This window comes from Quercus robur, chromosome 4 (genome assembly GCF_932294415.1).
Source record: "Quercus robur chromosome 4, dhQueRobu3.1, whole genome shotgun sequence".
Classification (NCBI taxonomy): Eukaryota; Viridiplantae; Streptophyta; class Magnoliopsida; order Fagales; family Fagaceae; genus Quercus; species Quercus robur.
Genome location: NC_065537.1, coordinates 305,557 through 323,300, shown reverse-complemented (window position 1 = coordinate 323,300; position 17,744 = coordinate 305,557). Strand labels below are relative to the sequence as shown.

Sequence of the window (17,744 nt, the reverse complement as noted above, 5' to 3'; positions counted from 1 at the left end):
CAAAAACAAGTTTTTCAATCAATTTGTCCTCAAATTTCAAACTTTAAACATATTTTGCATCAAAATCAAGGAATTTTCAATCTTGGATGACCAAAACAAGATCACACATAATATAACGTACAAAGTTTAGCAAAGAATAACATGTGTAGTGTGTGCAACTAGCAAAAACTTGAGATACATGTGAGGTGATATGTAAATAGGAATCAATCACAATGTCTACAAAATTCATCACATTGAATTTGAAAGAGACTATCACCTAAAGAGTTGCATCATATAACTCCCGCATCTCCTAGATCATAAACTTGCAATCATGTAAGTTTCTTGATTTGCCTCATAATATACACACCAATTTTATTTGAGCAGAAACTTATTAAAATAGCCGGGATAATGTATACACCAATTTTATTTGATTGTTTTAACATTAAGTCCAATAATGTACATGCCAATTTTAGCAATTAAATCGAGGCTACACCATATGATTTTTTTTGTGCATGTGCTATACTTTCTCGCGCACAAAATCTTACAATATGCACTAGGGTGTTCATGATTGGTTAGTAAACAGTAGTGAGATGATTATTTATGCCTTTCTCTAAAGGTTCAAGTCCGACAGTCAAAGACATGTGACTTCAAGATCAATACAAAGTGATCAAAAACATAAACATCTTTCCCACACAACATGCACTACAAAACTTCAACTAGTCAAATGTAATAAATAAGCTCATCAAAACTAAACAAGGTACATAAACTTGTTATGTAAAGATAATATGACCAATCCTTGATTATAAATCCAAGATGTGAAACACAAAACACAAAAATATTTTTGGTTTTGAAAACTATATGACCAAAAACAAAAAATCACATATTATGCTAAATGAACAATACAAATGCAATGCATGACAGTGCTTAACTAAGCTATAGAGGGTACACAAACAAGAAATATTAATTTCTTAATTAACCCATGAGTACATGTACAAACTAGTACATACTCATAAAATCAAAAATAGCTTAGAACTTATATAACACATACTATTCAAGTTTCTCCACAAAGTCAAGCATGTTCTAAATCAAGAGAGATATCATAATTCATGTAATCCTCAAGAAAAATAAAACAAGACACAAAATAAAATATTTTTGTCTTTTTAAAATTTTTTCAATGTTTTTGGATTTTTTTTATTAAAAAAACTAAAAAACAAAACAACAAAAACAAAAACATGTCCACAAACAATTGAAAGAATTAAATCAGGGACAAATCAGCAACACTCACCTTAGAGAATCTTTTCTCGCCCATCTAGCACGAGTCTTCAGCTTTGTAGGTGAAAATCCATGAGAAGCAGAGTGTATTTGAGGGATTACACCAATCTTCTAAGAAAGACTAAAATCCTGCAAATTCCTTTCACAAGCCAACAAGCTTAAAATTTTCAAAATAATATGAAGCAATTTATATGGACTTATGGCAGGAGAAATATCATCACATATCCTAGATTGAAACATAGAATGCTTAAATTTTAGTTTATGACAATTAGGACGAATGTGACCGGAGACACCACAAAAGTGACAAACAGGAACAAATTCAGGAACATCAGTGTTTCTAACAACAAGTCTAGTCTCAGATTTTGGTTTTTGCCTCAACAAAGAACAATTTGGTCTAATATGACTAACTACACCACAAAGGTGAGAGGTAGGCACAAAAACAGATTTATTATGCTCTCTAGCAGTAGGTTTAGACTTAGGTTTAGAAACTTCAGCGTCTACAACAGAACTTTTACCTTTGTCTAACCTAGCAAAATAAGCATTTTATTTATTATTCCTCTTAAAAGGAGGGATATAAACTTTTTCAGTTTTAGGCTTAAGAGAAAAAGAAACACTTCTGTTATCAACAGTAGGCTTGGTACTAGTCAAATTTTCAATTTTAGCTTTAGATTCAACTAACTCTTGTTCCAAGCTTTTCATCTTCTCATCTTGAGAGGAAATTTGATTTCTCAAAAATTCATTCTTTTTATTATATTCATCTAATCTAACAATCAATTCATCTTTTTCAAGATTAGCTAATTTTAATTCTTCCTTGAATTTCTTAGCAATTTTCAAAGATTTCAATAATTCCTTACGAAGAGTTTCACAGGTATCGATAAAATCAACAGAAGCATGAGCAGAAAGACACTTCAAATCATCGATGACAATAGGGGTCAAGGATCAGCTCTTAGATCAAAAGATCTAAAACAAAAGAGCAACCCACTCTGATACCACTTGATGGTTTTTAGACCCCTTAAAATCACAATCAGGTTAACCTAGGTAAAATTAGCCAAGTGATTATTTAGTCAAATTAACAAATCTAGGTTAATACAAATATATCATATCAATGTAAAGCAACGGAAAATAAAAAACACAACGATATGATAACCAAGGAAAACCAAACCGGTAAAAAACTTGGGAAGGATTTAACCTAGCTATCCTTAAGGTAAAAAACAAATCCACTAGAAAGAATCGAAGTTCATACAATGAGACTTACAAGCCCCCACACTCGACTTCTTATTGCTATCCACCAGTAGAACTTACTGACACGACCACGTGCAAGCTCCAAATCCACGGACTCTTTCTTTCTTTGGCCTTTGCAAAATACAAACACCCATGTTTGTGACTTTGAGATCCTACTCAAAGGTTTAGCAACACAAACTCTCCTGTTTATGACTCAAGACCACCCTTGAAGTTTTAGATCATCAACACCTTTGATGACTAGAGAAGGCAGTAAAATGAAAGCTAAAAGAGTAGGGAAGAAGAATGTAAACATAAATAACACGCCGATGTGTTATTGAAGAGGAAATTGAAGAACTCGGAGAAAAACCTCTCCGCCGCCCTCCAAGCGGTAAATCGATCCACTAGAGAATGAGTTGGAGTACACGAATAACAAAAGACCCTTCAAGCCTACTCTACCCCATGTACTTAAGTTCTCCAAGCTCTTGCTACCAACCGACTTTATGAAGCCTTGTTTTCTCTAGCTCTCCAAGTCACGCAATTTAGCCCGATTGCATCCAATAAAAAAATGGCTCTTCCAATGCTTCCTAGTAGCACCAAACCTCACTTTATACTCAAGATAAGTGTGGTAAGTGTTCGGGCTATCAACCTCTGAAGGATTTGGATATAGAGAGGTAGGATTGTGGGTATGACAATCTCTCACTCTTAAGGCTAATGGCTAGGGTTTTCTATCTGAAAAGCACACCACTCAATATGTGGGTAATGTGGATATATATAATGTGGGTAGAGACCTAGTGTTTAAGATATGACAAATTAGCAAAACAGAATGTTTCATGGGTATCTCACGGGAAGGCCTTACCTTTGAAACTTTCATGAAAACCAACTGTTACCATCTGTTATGATTCTTTGCATTCCAGTCATGTGCTGAGCACATGCTTCACTTAGCCGGAAGTCTTCTCATGAGCTACCCGCGAAAACTCCTTTGATCTTCAATGAGTCTTGAGTCTTCACACTCTCTCTTACACACAACCCATACAAAGAAATTCCACATATAATAGAGGGTACATAAGATTGAACATAATTACAATAAAATTTGGCACGGAATTAAAGCCAACACAAATTAGTTGTAAATCATAACTTCTCAAGTTGGAATGCTGTCGGGCCTTCTTCTCCATGCATCACATGTGCATGAGTTTGTAACCCGCATTCTTAAACATTACAGGGGTACTGTTGAGTGTAAAGGTCTATGGTTCACTGACATGATCTTCATGATCTCTAGCGATCCCATGAACATCCACCATATTTGCAACAAAAACTTTTCCAATTACCCAAAAGGTTTGAAGTTTCAAGAGATTTTTGAACCTCTAGGAGATGGAATTTTCACTTCTGATAATGATTCGTGGAGAAACCAGAGGAAGCTACTCTAGTCGTTGATAAGGCAGAGCAAGTTCTGGTTGTTTTTTAAGGAAGCTATCAAGGGAAAGGTGGAAAGGAGCCTTATTCCAGTTCTTGATTGTTAAGTTATGATTTTTCTCATAACATTAGTGTTGGCTTATTCCATGACAAAAAGTGTTGTAATTTGATTAATTTGTTTCCTTGTATTTTTGTGGAATTTTATTGTATTGGGTTTAGTATTTTATTGGTGAAGACTCAAGCTTAATTGAAAATCAAGTAGATTTTACGAGAAGCTCGCGAGAAGTTAACTTGCAAAGTAGCCACGTGAGAAGCACATGACTAGAATTTGAAGAGCCGTGCCAGGCTGTCAGTTTCACGAGTGTCTTAAGGGTAAGGCCTTCCTGCAAGGTACTCGTGAAATATTTTGCCTGGAGGATTTTTAAGTATGACTTTCTTATCCTTCACCCATACTATATATACCCTCATTACCCACAGAAATTGTAAGGAGTCCAATCAAAGAGAAAAACCCTAGATAGGTTTTCAATAACACACACACCTATCTTTTAGAGAGAGAGCTACTCATCCTTAGTGAGAAATCATTCTAACCTCTTCTCATTTCCTCTCCCATTGTCATACCTTGAGAGGAGATTTGTACCCAAACACAACCCAAAACTTTTCAAAGTGTTGAGAGTATTTTGGAGCTTAGGAAGCTTTGGGGATTTGCCAAAAGAAGCCGGTGAGGCTTGGTGGATGCAATCGGGTGTATTGCGGGATCTGGAGAGCTAGAGAAGACAAGGCTTTATTAAGTCAGTTGATAGCAAGAGCTTGGAGGGCTCAAGCACATTAGGTAGACTAGGCTTGGAGGGTCTTTTATTATTTGTGTACTCCAACTTTATTTTCTAGTGGATTGATTTACCGCTTGAAGGGTGGCAGAGAGGTTTTTCGTCGAGTTCTTTGGTTTCCTCTTTGATAACACGTCTTGGTGTTATCTTGTGGTTGCATCTCTCTTCCCTTACTCTTGTGCTCTACTTTGATTGTTTGTTGATTATGCACTAGAGTAGTTATCGATTTATTGTGCTTCATTTACTCTTGTTTCGCACTTAGATAAGTTAGTAAAAGCATCTAGCTGTAATTTTTAGTTGGGGGTCTAAATAAGCTCTTGTGTTTTCACACATATTTGAGCTTTCATTGATCATGTCTTAAGTCTAGGAATTGAGGTTGATTTACAAGATGTTTTCCAACGGCTCACCTTTGATACTGCTTGCTTAATAGTTGTAGGTTACGATCCCAATTGCCTCTCCATTAAATTCCCTAAAGTTGAATTTTTAAAAGGGTTTGATGAAGTGGAGGAATGCTTGTTGTATCAACACCTTGTGCCGCAGAGAAGAAGCTATTAAGTGCTTGTAAACTTTTTGATCAACATCTATACGAATGCATCTCATCCAAGCGAGAAGAACTGACCCAGAAGAAGGAGGAAGCAGAATTCAACTTGTTGACAGCTATGGTTATGGAGCAACAAGAAGGAGAAATGAGTGGTATTACAAAATCCAACAAGTTTCTAAGGGACACTGTAGCTAATCTCATAGTAGCAGGAAGAGACACTGTCAGTGCCGGACTCACTTGGCTTTTTTGGCTTGTTGCAACACACCCGTCAGTGGAAGCTAAAATTCTAGAAGAAATCAAAGAGCACTTGGTGGACAATGACAACAAGTGGAGGGTTTTAGATATAAATGTGCTAAGCAAGCAAGTTTATCTCCAGCGATATGTGAGTCCTTACGCCTTTTTCCACCTGTAGCTTTCGAACGCAAATGTCCAGCTAAAAATGATGTTCTTCCCAGTGGCCACTGTATCAATCCAAATACGAGAATGTTATACTCTTTATACTTAATGGGAAGAATGGAGAGTATATGGGGCAGAGATTACCTGGAGCTCAAGCCAAAGAGATGGATTTCTGAGCGAGGACTTGTTTAGGTAAGGACATAAGCTTCATACAAATGAAAATAATTGCAAGCACCATCATTTGGAATTATTGTGTAACATTTCATGTAGGAGCAACATGTTTTGGTGTTGATGTAAGTTTTAATAGATGAAAAGGGCTTTAGATGTGGTCCTATCATTTTTGTTTTTGATACTAGTATGTATCAGTGCATTGTTTCATGTTATTATTTTATTGGTATTATTAAGCTAATTTTGAGAGAATTTATTTGAAGGGTACTGAATAAAAAACAAATTAAAGTGAAGAGTGAAGATTTATACAAAGGATCTGTTTGGATACTGCTTATTTGCTAAAAACTGAAAACTTATTCCTGAAAACATTGTAACAAAATAATTTTTAAATATGTGAATAGTGTTGTGGGACCCAAATTTACTTAGAAATCTGCATTTTGCTAAGTTTGGTGGTCCATGAACTGTGTCGTGGGACTCACAATTTTTTCAGCAAAACGCACAAAATTTTCATACCAATACTTCGTAAACGCACGCTAAAAGGCTATGAAAAGAAAATTAGTTGTGGTATTCTCGTAAAGAGACAAGGTTGTAAGAATATATTATTAACTATAAACTTCTTGGAAGTTTTTTAGATATACACGTGTGAGTAAAGTCCCACATTGAATACCCATTAGGCTTAGGACTTTTGGGTTAAATTGTGTTTTTATATGTTATATTAATTATTTAAGAAAATTTCCCAAGGTGTTTATCTTCCCAACAAGTAGTATCAGTGCCCATGGTGGTTTGGGCAAAAGCTAAAAAGGTTATCGAAGTTCCTTTTGTATTCGGATCAGGAATAGGGTGTATGTACTTTGAGCCCTTTCACAAATGAATTAGAGACAATAGGGCTTGACAATAGTGAGGTGCGAGGTTCCCATGGAGGATAAAAGATGTGCGGGATTAACATATGGAGGCCCATGGATAATGCACTAATGAAAAAAAAAAAAAAAAAAAACACTCATTAGGCAAGGAGAAGCAAGTAGGACTTATTCATAACCCATGAAGAGGTCTTGAAACCCATGCAGAGCTAGAGACTTACACGTAAGTGGGAGATTGTTGAGTATACAAGTGCGAGTAAAGTCCCACTTTAAATAATGATGAGAAAAATGAGTAGTTAATATAACATAATTGAGCACATATCTATTGGGTTTCGGCCTTTTGAGTTAAAGTGTGTTTTTATATGTTATATTAATTATTCAGGGAAACTCCCCAGGTGTTTATTTCCCAAAAAAAGTTTCCTATCCTTTCAGCTTAATTTCCCATAGGTCAACCCTATACACATGAATTGTTATGGTTTATGTATTGGTGTTGTTTTTAATGTTTTAGAGCATTAGCATTTAGGTAAATAAAAAATCATTATTTTACATTCTAAAGAGCCATTTTATCATTTTACAACTCATCCTAAATCCCATTTCTTATTTTAAGACACAACCTATTAAAATAATAGAAACTAACCCATCTTTCTCTCTTCTCTCCCATCTCTCTCTCTCTCTCTCTCTCTCTCTCTCTCTCTCTCTCTCCCCCTTTTAACCACCCACCACTAAAACCCAAACCCAGAACAACTAATCCACTGCCAACCACCCAAACCCATTCCTAGATCAACCCATCCACCACCTACCATTGTAAACCCAAGTCAACCCAACCACTTAAACTTAGCTACCACCACTAACCAAAATTGAAATCACCACTACTAGCAACCAAAGCAACCACCACAATCAACTACAATTGCTACCACCATGCCATAATCAACAACAGCCACCAAAACCTATTAAATCAACAACCTCCAACATCAAAACCTAAAGTGCACAACTCAACCACCACCAAACCAACACCCTACAACCAGTAGATCAGTGGAGACCTGACCAACTCAATCTTTGCAAGTCTCAGTTCCATCGACGTGGAGGCCCAGCCACCAGCATGCAAATTAGAGAGAGAAAAAGGGAGAAGAGAGAGAGAGTTAGATGAGGAGTAAGGACTGAGGCGAGAGAGAGAAAAAAGCCCAAGGACAGAGGACAGAGGCAAGGGAGAGAGAGAGGGAGAATAAATTTTTTTTTAAAAAATAGAAGTTGCTACAATAATCTCTATAATCAATATTTTACCGTAGTAGGTGTCTAATATTTTTTAAAGAATAGTAACTTAGATGTTGCTTTTGTTGTTGTTGTTGTTGTTGTTGTTTTAGGGGCTATAATAGAAACTAGGGTGTTTTAGGCTTTGTTTAGTTTGTTGTGTTTCTATCACTTATCACTCAAATTTCATGGGCCCCACCACTTGGGTTATTGATTGGTATGATTTTTATTCTCAATTCCCATAACTCATCACTCAAAAAATTGAGAATAAGTAATGAGATATGAGAACAAATTTTGGGAGTTTTCAAATATTAGGAAAGCGAGTTAAGTGGCATTTTCGTAATAACACATACAGGTGAGACCCTCTCAATTGTCTTGTCTCCATTAACTCAGACTGTATTGATGAGCACCAATGGCTCTTTGGGTAGCAAGCATATCTCTTTACTTTCACTCTAACACTCTGGCTCTTATAAAACATCAAACCCATCTCATTTCCTTCATCTTCTTGATCACCTAAGACGGCTCTTGGAGCTACTTTGTATTTTTTCTTTGATGTTTTTATTTTTAGTTCTTAAGATATATTATTACATTGATTCCTTAACTATCAAAGTCAAATATGAAAGATATGTAATCGATAATAGAAAGCAAAAAATTTGAAGTGTGAAATACCTGATTGTAAAGTTTTGACATTTCACTTCAAAATAATAAAGTACTCATGTTTTCGTGGTGTTCTCTTTTTTGTTTATTGAATTCATCAAAATATTATAGTTGTGTTTATCAAAACCATAAACACAAACCCATAATCACATACACAACAATTAGGTCAAACCCACAAAAATCCACGCATAAATCCACAAATTTCATCTCCTAACACATACTAAACCTAGAATCAAGAAACCCACCAAACCCTTCAAACAAGAGAGAGAGATAGTGAGAGAGTGACAGAGAGAGAAAGCGGGAAGAAAGAGTACCCACTTGAGAAAATCCACACTACATGGGAGTGAGAAATGGCCGCCAATCTTGGGAGAGGGAAAGGCTACCGATCTTTGGGTTTAGGGTGGAATACTCAAGTGAGCCTTTGTAGGTTTCAATGGCTTTCTCTTATTCAATTCATGTGTGTTGTTTTGGGGGGGTTTTTTTTGTTATTTGTGGTTTATGGGTTTGGTTACTATGGCAGGAGATATTCTAATTTTTGGTTCATGTGGGTAGCCATTTTGATATAGGCCCCACCAACTAAATGAAAATTTGCTTTTTACAAACCAAAAACAAAAGAGATTTCAAGTGCCAAATAGGATGTGGAATGAGTTAAGAAAAAATGAGAAATTATGAGTTATAAGCTATGAGTTTACCCAATGCTATTGTCTTTCTCTCTTTAAGTCTTCTTTCACAACAACTTGTCTTATTGCCATTTAGGCATGGGCAAAGCTAGGGGCCAGAAATGTTTTTTACCTTGTTATATTTGTAAGCTCTCCCACCTAATAAGAGATTTTTTTTTTTTTCTAAGAGGGAAAAAAATAATTAAGTTCTCTAAATAAAAGATCCTTCCCAAATATAAGGAATCCACTTAAAAAAAAAAACTAAATTCTATGAGTCTTTCTATAAATGAATTTACAAAAAATGATATATATGTAAGTGGTATTTCAGTTTACTCTCTTTTGAAATTATTTTCGTAACAAACAAGTATCCCTTTTGAGTTGTATTTGGAAATATAGGATTTTTTTCGTTTTTAAATAATTTTTTTAATTAACTTTTTAAGTACTCAAAAAAATTTACACTTGCTAATGTGGCAGATTGTTATTGGTAGGTAAAATAGTGATGTTAGTGGTGGGCTTGTTGTAGATACCTCGTTTTGTATCTCTTATGACTCGAGCCTCCTTACCCCAATGATAGCATCACTTGGAAGCCCAAGGTTGGTTTAGGACCCAATCTCATAAGTCTTTAGCTTGAAGGATGTTTTGGTGAAAGAAAAACTTGCAAGAACCCTAAGCATTTGTACACATACTTCAAGCATGCACACGCATACCTTGAGTATGCCATGCATGTAGGGTTTCAGAATACCTATATGGAAATGTTTTGATGTAAAATCATGTAGAGTCCCACATTGGCTGGGAATCGCTTTAGACCCCTTTGTGATCACTATAAAAGGACCCAAAGGTTTTTTTCCCAAAATATGCCAAATTCACTAGAACATAGTGAATCAAAAAGGAAGTTTTTATTCTAAAACATCATCAACTTAAAGTTTACTTGGTTGGGACCTATTTTGGTCTTGACCTTGAAGTTTTAAGCCTACTAACCTTTTGGTTTTGTTTTGATTAGATTGACTGAGGGGAATGGTCAAATTAAAGGTTAAAGGAATTCTTGTGTTTGAGGTAAGGGTCTAACCTTGTCTCCTTCATTCTTATTTGTTTTGTTTGTCTATTGCTTTGTTTACTACTTAATATCTCTGTTGTTAGTTAGTTTAAGTTTTATGGCTTTCATATTAGGAGCATGCTTGGTAGATTTTGTTTGATTGCTGTTTTGCTGCATTCTTAGAACTGCGTTTCTAGGTGAGTATGCATGCACATACTCTAAGCATGCGCACACATACTTAATATATGTGCATGCATATTCGTGCCTAGAAACCCATAATTAGGGTTCCTTATTTTATCTTTATTTTATTTATTTATTTTTATATAGTTTTAATCACATGTTTGTTTTTGTCTATTTTTAAGCTCATGTTTAGTTTCTATTTAGTCCAATTTTCACATGTTTTGGGTTAGGGTTAGTAGAATTTATATGTTTAATTTGTTAGTTTGATAATTAGTATTTACATGTGTCAGTTTTTAGACCCCTTAAAACAATTGATTAAACCTAATTAATTAGCCAAGTTGTTACTTAGTCCAATTTCAAGTCTAGGTTATCACAATCAAACAATCATATCATGCATAGCAGCGGAAAATAAATAAGACAATGATATGATCACCCAGGAAACCAAACCGGTAAAAAACTGGGGAGGATTTGACCTAGCTATCCTCAAGGTAAACTTGAATCCACTATCAGAAAGAATCGAAGTTCATACAAAAGGACTTACAAGCACCCCCGCTCGACTTCCTAATGCTACCAACCAGTAGAACTTACTGACACGACCACGTGAAAGCTCCGAATCCACGGACTCCTTCTTTCTTGGATTCCCACTAGCTACAAGCACCCCCGCTTGTGTATTCTTTAAGCTTTAATGGCAGCAACTGTTTTGATCATCAAGGTTTAGAGAATATCTCCTCCTTGAAAACCCTAAGTTTGTGTAAAGGAAAACTCCTCTAGATCTCACAAGAGATTTACACAAACCGCAATATGAGCAACTCTAAAACGTGGCTAGGGTTTGCCTTTTATACTTAGGACAATAAGAAACCCTAAAAACATTTTAAAACAACTAGGGCTGAGTTGGACGAATCTGCAGAAAAGCAATCTGCCCGACATTCGATCGGTCGAGCCTAAGCTTCGATCGATCAAGCCAGGCTGAAAGCCACACTGCTTTCTGCTTTACACTTGATTCCAACTTTACATTGACATACAACTTTGAGCTAGCTTTAAACACTTCTAAACACATTGTTTTGATCATGGTTTGCCAACAATACAAATTAGAGTTCTAAATACATAAAGTCCTAAACTTTAGAACCTAACAAACTCCCCCTTTGGCAATCCGTGACAAAACACAACATAGAAGCTCAAAGTTTACAAATGAAAAGCCCTTTACAAAATAATGCTCATAAACAAAAAATTCAATCCTAACTACTATCCATTAGTTGCAAGTGTAGACAGCAGCTCAATTGAATCAACCTGTATATTTCCTGAAACACTAAACAAAATGCATAACCGCATGTGTGGAAATAATACAAGTAAACAAAATAACTTCTTGATTTCAAACAACACACAAATAAAGACATATATCAATGAATAACTCATAAATATAAATCAATAAGCAGTTTGAAACAAGAAACAAATAAAGTACTAACAAAAACATAAAACTCCTCCTAACATGAATATCCAACAAAAACAAGGAAAGAGCTAAAAAAGTTAAGTACACAGTGAAGTACCTAGATACAATCTAAAAACTCCACAAGCTCCAACCAAAAACAAAAATCTCCCTCTGAAAGCAAACTCTACAAGTACTCCCCATTTTTGTGACGGAATGCCAAAGGGCACACAAGATATCCATCATCAAAAGGGAGGTGGTCTAAATTGCGCCAACTCCGCATGCAAGGCACGGATCTCATCAAGCACGTCCACCAAAATCTGTCCTTGAGCCGCTTGAACGGTCAAGAGATGATCCAACGTGCGACGAATATCTGAATCATCCGTAGCAGTCGGTGGAGGAACAGCAGCATCAGCATCAGCAGCAGTACCTGAAGGCTCAGCAGCATCTGTACCTGTAGAAGAGGGAGGAGGGGGAACACTACTAGACGACGCATCTCTAGGATGAGAAGGAGGACCCTTCAACTGAGCAGCCCTCTGACGAAGAAAGGTGGCACCTATAGGAGCTATCACATGAACAGGCTCACCTGACGGAAAACCATCTAACCCCAAATAGAGCAGAATCCTATGAATGAAAATAGGATGAATCAGCGCATGCCTTACGGCAGAACTCCTATGAACCTCGTTCAAAGAACGAAGGGACAAGTGAGGAAAACTGATAGACGCTCCAGAAGCTAAGGCGAACAAAAAACACACGTCGCTCTAAAGGGATGGTGTGGAAGTGAGAGATAGGCCACACAAAATGACACGCAATCCTAAAGAGGAGATAGGCAGTCTCGGTAAGCTCAGCGGACGTGATCCGAGGATCAGAACCCCACTGGATAGATGACCCAGTGATGTAAGACATGACTACATCTAAAGAAGGTGACTCATCATAGGGATAGACAGCATCCCGAACTACCAGCACCCCTAGAGCATCAGCCACCACCCGAGGGGTAATGGTGAACTCTACACCTCGTATCCAACTCCTAACAAGGGTGTTGGAATCATAGATGTGGCAAGAGAGATTCGAATAGAACTCTCTAATCAGGGCGGTTGGAGGTGGATGATCTATCTGTATGAGAGGCAACCAATCCCTAGACTCAAAATTAGCCCTAATGGCCGGATCAAGCGCATCTAACACAACAGCTCGCTCAGACCAGATCTTACGCCTACAGATCAAGGTGTCATAGGCTTCTCTACACTTATCATTCTTAAACAGCTCTACTCTAGGTGGAGACTCAGAGGAAGTGGAAGTGGTCCTATTAGCTCTAGTTTTCCTAGGCATGGTGCTAAGATAAGGATCAAAACACAGAGTGAAAAAACAAAACCACAAAACAAAAACCAAGGGCAGACCGCAAGTTAGCACAAAAAACAAAAAAAAACAAAATCTATATGATGCATGAACAAGTTTAAATGTCATGATGCATGTGCTAGTGCAGTGAATCAAGTCAAGAAGGTTCAAATTACAAAATTGGCTTGACATAAAGGTTTTTAACACAAAAACCCCAAAATAAAGAAACCACTTGATCAATTTTAAAAAAAATTGACGAATTGATCATTGCACATGATAGAATAACAATAATAATGACCAATTACATCAATTGGAGAAGCCAATTTCATCAATTTAAACCTAATTTGACAAAATCCCCAATTCGGATCAAATTCAAAACCCTAGAATTTTCAATTTTTCAAAAACCATCAAATTGATCAAATTAAATCATAGGGAACATCAATATAACATCATGGCATAAAAACCCATTGATCAATTACACAAGAATTGGCTTGAATCATCAAAAACCCCAATAATTTTGAAGATGACGAAAATACCCATGAGAATGCATGAAAAATGCATGAAATCAAGAAATAAACTTGAAAAGGATGGGCAAAAGGGTCTTACCGGCTTCTAAAGACAAAAACCCAGCAAGAATCTTGAAGGAAAACGACAAAAATTGATGGTGGAGCCAAGTGCCAACGCGGAGAGAGAGAGGAACTTTGAAAAAGTTTGAATAGTGACTTTGAAAAAGTCCTATTCTGCCTTTTTTAAAAACCAGAAACACGAGTTTCGATTGGTCGAAAATCAGCCTCGATCGGTCGAAACAGACAGAGGCTCCCTCTCTAAAAAAAAATTTTTAAAATTTCAATCGGTCGAAAAACAGGATGGACCGATTGAATCAGGTAGAGCCTCACCAAATTTTCTGGAAAAACACAATTTTTGAAAAACAAGTTGATTTGACTCAAAGCATTAAAAATTTAAGACCAAAATGCATGAGTATGAGATGATATGTTTTTCCAAACAAGAATTTTAAACCCAATATTCCCAAGAACAAAAATTTGCATTCTCCACAAATTTTCAGGTAACAAATTTAGTTTGCACATAATTCAAAGTGATTGCAAAAACTTGGTTGGTTAGACCATAAACACACACAATAACATGTACAATGTTTAGCAACGAGTAACTCGTGTAGTGTGTGCGACTAGCAAAGACATGAGATACATGTGAGGTGATATGTGAATAGTAATCAATCACAAAGTCTACAAAATTCATCACAAAGAATTTTAAAAGAGACTATCACCTAAAGAGTTACATCATATAACTTCCACATCTCCTAGATCATAAGCTTGCAATCATGTAATTTTCTTGTATTTATGCCTCATAATATACATTCCAATTTTAAGTTTATGTGAGTTTGGCATCAAGCCTAATAGTACACACCAATTAGATTTTAAGAATTAAGCACTTTTACCGAGGCTTCACCTTATGTTCTTTTTGTGCATGTGCTTCACTTTCTCGAGCACAAAATCTTATGATATGCACTAAGGTGTTCATGATTGGCTAGTGAACAGTGGTGAGATGGTTATTTATGCCTTTCTCTACAAGTTCAAGTCCAACATTGAAAAACATGTGACTTCAAGATTAAGACATAGTAACCAAAAACCATACACATCTTTCCCACACAACATGCACTACAAATCTTCAACTAGTAGAGTGCAATAATTAAGCTCATCAAAGCTAAACAAGGTACAAAAACACATGTTATGTGAAAATAAAATGACCAACCTTGTTCTCGAAGACCAAGAAGAATAGTGCAAAAACAAAATGTGCTTCCTTTTCCCCTTTTTTTTTATTTTTTATATTTTTTATTTATTTTAATACAAATAAAAACACCTAGAATGAAATGCATGAATGTTATGCAATGCAAATCCTAGAAACAAAAAAAAAAAAAAAAAAAAAAAACAAATAACAATGGTCAAAAAGGGTATAGCAATGAAGCACAAGGACCATGTCAGAAAGACTCAGTTAGGACGAGTGTTTTGCATCCAAAACTTTTTAGATGCACCACGAGCATTGGAGTTCTTATTCACTTGAGAATGATTTCCAACTCCAGGATTAGAATAAAGGTTTAAAACCTTTACCAAATCACCAATAAGTACCATAGGATCAAGTGTTTGAGGCATAGGTACTTTTGGTTTGCTTGCTCTCTTTGCAGCTTGTAGCTTGTAGCAATTTGGACGTATGTGTCCAGTCTTTCCATAAAAATGACAAACCCATGCAGGTTTATCATGTGTCTTGTCCTTAGATAGGGTAGGCTTCTTAGGCTTAGACTTTTTCAGATCAACCCTAATCCTCCTAGATGATGAACCTTCTAAGGGTTTAGTAACCTCACTCACAGGGGGTTTGACAGTTTCACTCACTATCTCACTCGCAGAAGGTTCAGAAAAAGAAGATGAAGGAACAAACTTAGTGGAATGGGGAGCGGGCACACAGATGCTATCAACATAACCTAAACCAGTTTTGTCAGAAGATGACTTTTGAACACTCAGCATTTGATCAAGTTTAGAACTAGCAGATCTAGCAACAGATAAATCAAGTTCTAAAGATTTAACTTTATCAAGCAACAACATGTTTTCAGTTTTCACATTGTTCAAAAGGTCATTAGCATCAAATAATTTAACAAGCAAATTTTTCTTTTCAAACTCAAGAGATTCAATTTTCTTTAGGCCAAGTTCAACATTCATAGCATCCTTTGCAGCAACTTTGCAAAGTTTGTTATAGGCCTCTTGAAGATCTGCATCTTCAGAGAGTTCCCCATCAGAAGGGTTCTCTTCAACAGATATGCTCTCATCAACTATAGCAGTAGCAGTGAAAGCAATAAAGTTTCCATCCTCATCACAATCAGAATCATGATCAGAAACTTCACCATCACTAAAGGTTACAGCCATAGCCTTACCCATAGACTTCAAATAGGTTGGACATTCAGATTTCAAGTGTCTATACCCTTGACATCTAAAACATTGAGAGCCCAAAGAATTATTGGAAGATTGACCTACTCTTTCTCTAGGTTTATCATTGTTATTAACCTTAGTGGGATCATACTTCCTAAAATTTCTAGGTTCAGCAGTGTTTGTGCCTCTTGCCTTTCTATTGTTATTCCTGAGAAAATTTCTAAAATTCTTGGCAAGATAGGAAATTTCTGTAGTAGAGAGCTCATCATCAAATCCACCACCATCAACATCATCAACTGACTTAAGAGCCATTGATTTGGATTTGGAAGTTTTGGGTAGATCCAACTCATAGGATTGAAGAGATCCTACAAGCTCATCAACAGGGATGGAGTCCACATCCTTGCTTTCAGTAATGGCAGTCACCTTGGGTTTAAAGTCTTCAGTCAAAGATCTAAGAATCTTCTTAACAATTTTAGGTTGATCATAGATTTCACCCAAGTTAAAAGCAGAATTAACAATATCATTCAGTTTAACATAGAATTCATCAAAAGATTCATCATCAGACATCCTAATGCATTCAAATTTAGAAGTCAATTGCTGCAGTTTATTTATTTTGACAGCCTTTGTGCCTTCATGCACAGTCTGGAGGATATTCCAAGTAGTATGAGCGATCTCAACATTCGAGATTCTCTTAAATTCCTCCATAGAAACAGCATTAAAAATCGCATTCATAGCCTTGCTATTAAACGAAGCTGCTTCTTTCTGAGAAGTTTCCCACTCACTAACAGGAGTAGTGGGCTTCTCCCATCCGTATTCAACGGAATTCCACACCCTCTCATCAATGGATTTCAGGAAGGCTTTCATCCTTACTTTCCAGTAAGCATAATTATTCTCATCAAAGTGAGGAGGAATAACTAGAGAGTGTCCGTGTTCCATGACAACAGGGGTCAAGGATCAGCTCAAAGATCAAAGGATCAAAAACACAAGAGCTACCCGCTCTGATACCACTTGTCAGTTTTTAGACCCCTTAAAACAATTGATTAAACCTAATTAATTAGTCAAGTTGTTACTTAGTCCAATTTCAAGTCTAGGTTATCACAATCAAACAATCATATCATGCATAGCAGCGGAAAATAAATAAGACAATGATATGATCATCCAGGAAACCAAACTAGTAAAAACCTGGGGAGGATTTGACCTAGCTATCCTCAAGGTAAACTTGAATCCACTATCAGAAAGAATCGAAGTTCATACAAAAGGACTTACAAGCACCCTCGCTCGACTTCCTAATGCTACCAACCAGTAGAACTTACTGACACGACCACGTGCAAGCTCCGAATCCACAGACTCCTTCTTTCTTGGATTCCCACCAGCTACAAGCACCCCCGCTTGTGTATTCTTTAAGCTTTAATGGCAGCAACTTTTTTGATCATCAAGGTTTAGAGAATATCTCCTCCTTGAAAACCCTAAGTTTGTGTAAAGGAAAGTTCTTCTAGATCTCACAAGAGATTTACACAAACCGCAATATGAGCAACTCTAAAACGTGGCTAGGGTTTGCCTTTTATACTTAGGACAATAAGAAGCCCTAAAAACGTTTTAAAACAACTAGGG

At 36.3% G+C, this 17,744-nt stretch overlaps 1 pseudogene; it reads left to right on the top strand.

Annotated features, from left to right (window-relative positions):
• Window positions 1-1,863: 1,863 nt before the first annotated feature.
• Window positions 1,864-17,744, top strand: part of LOC126724469 (alkane hydroxylase MAH1-like) — a 39,859-nt pseudogene continuing 23,978 nt past the window's right edge.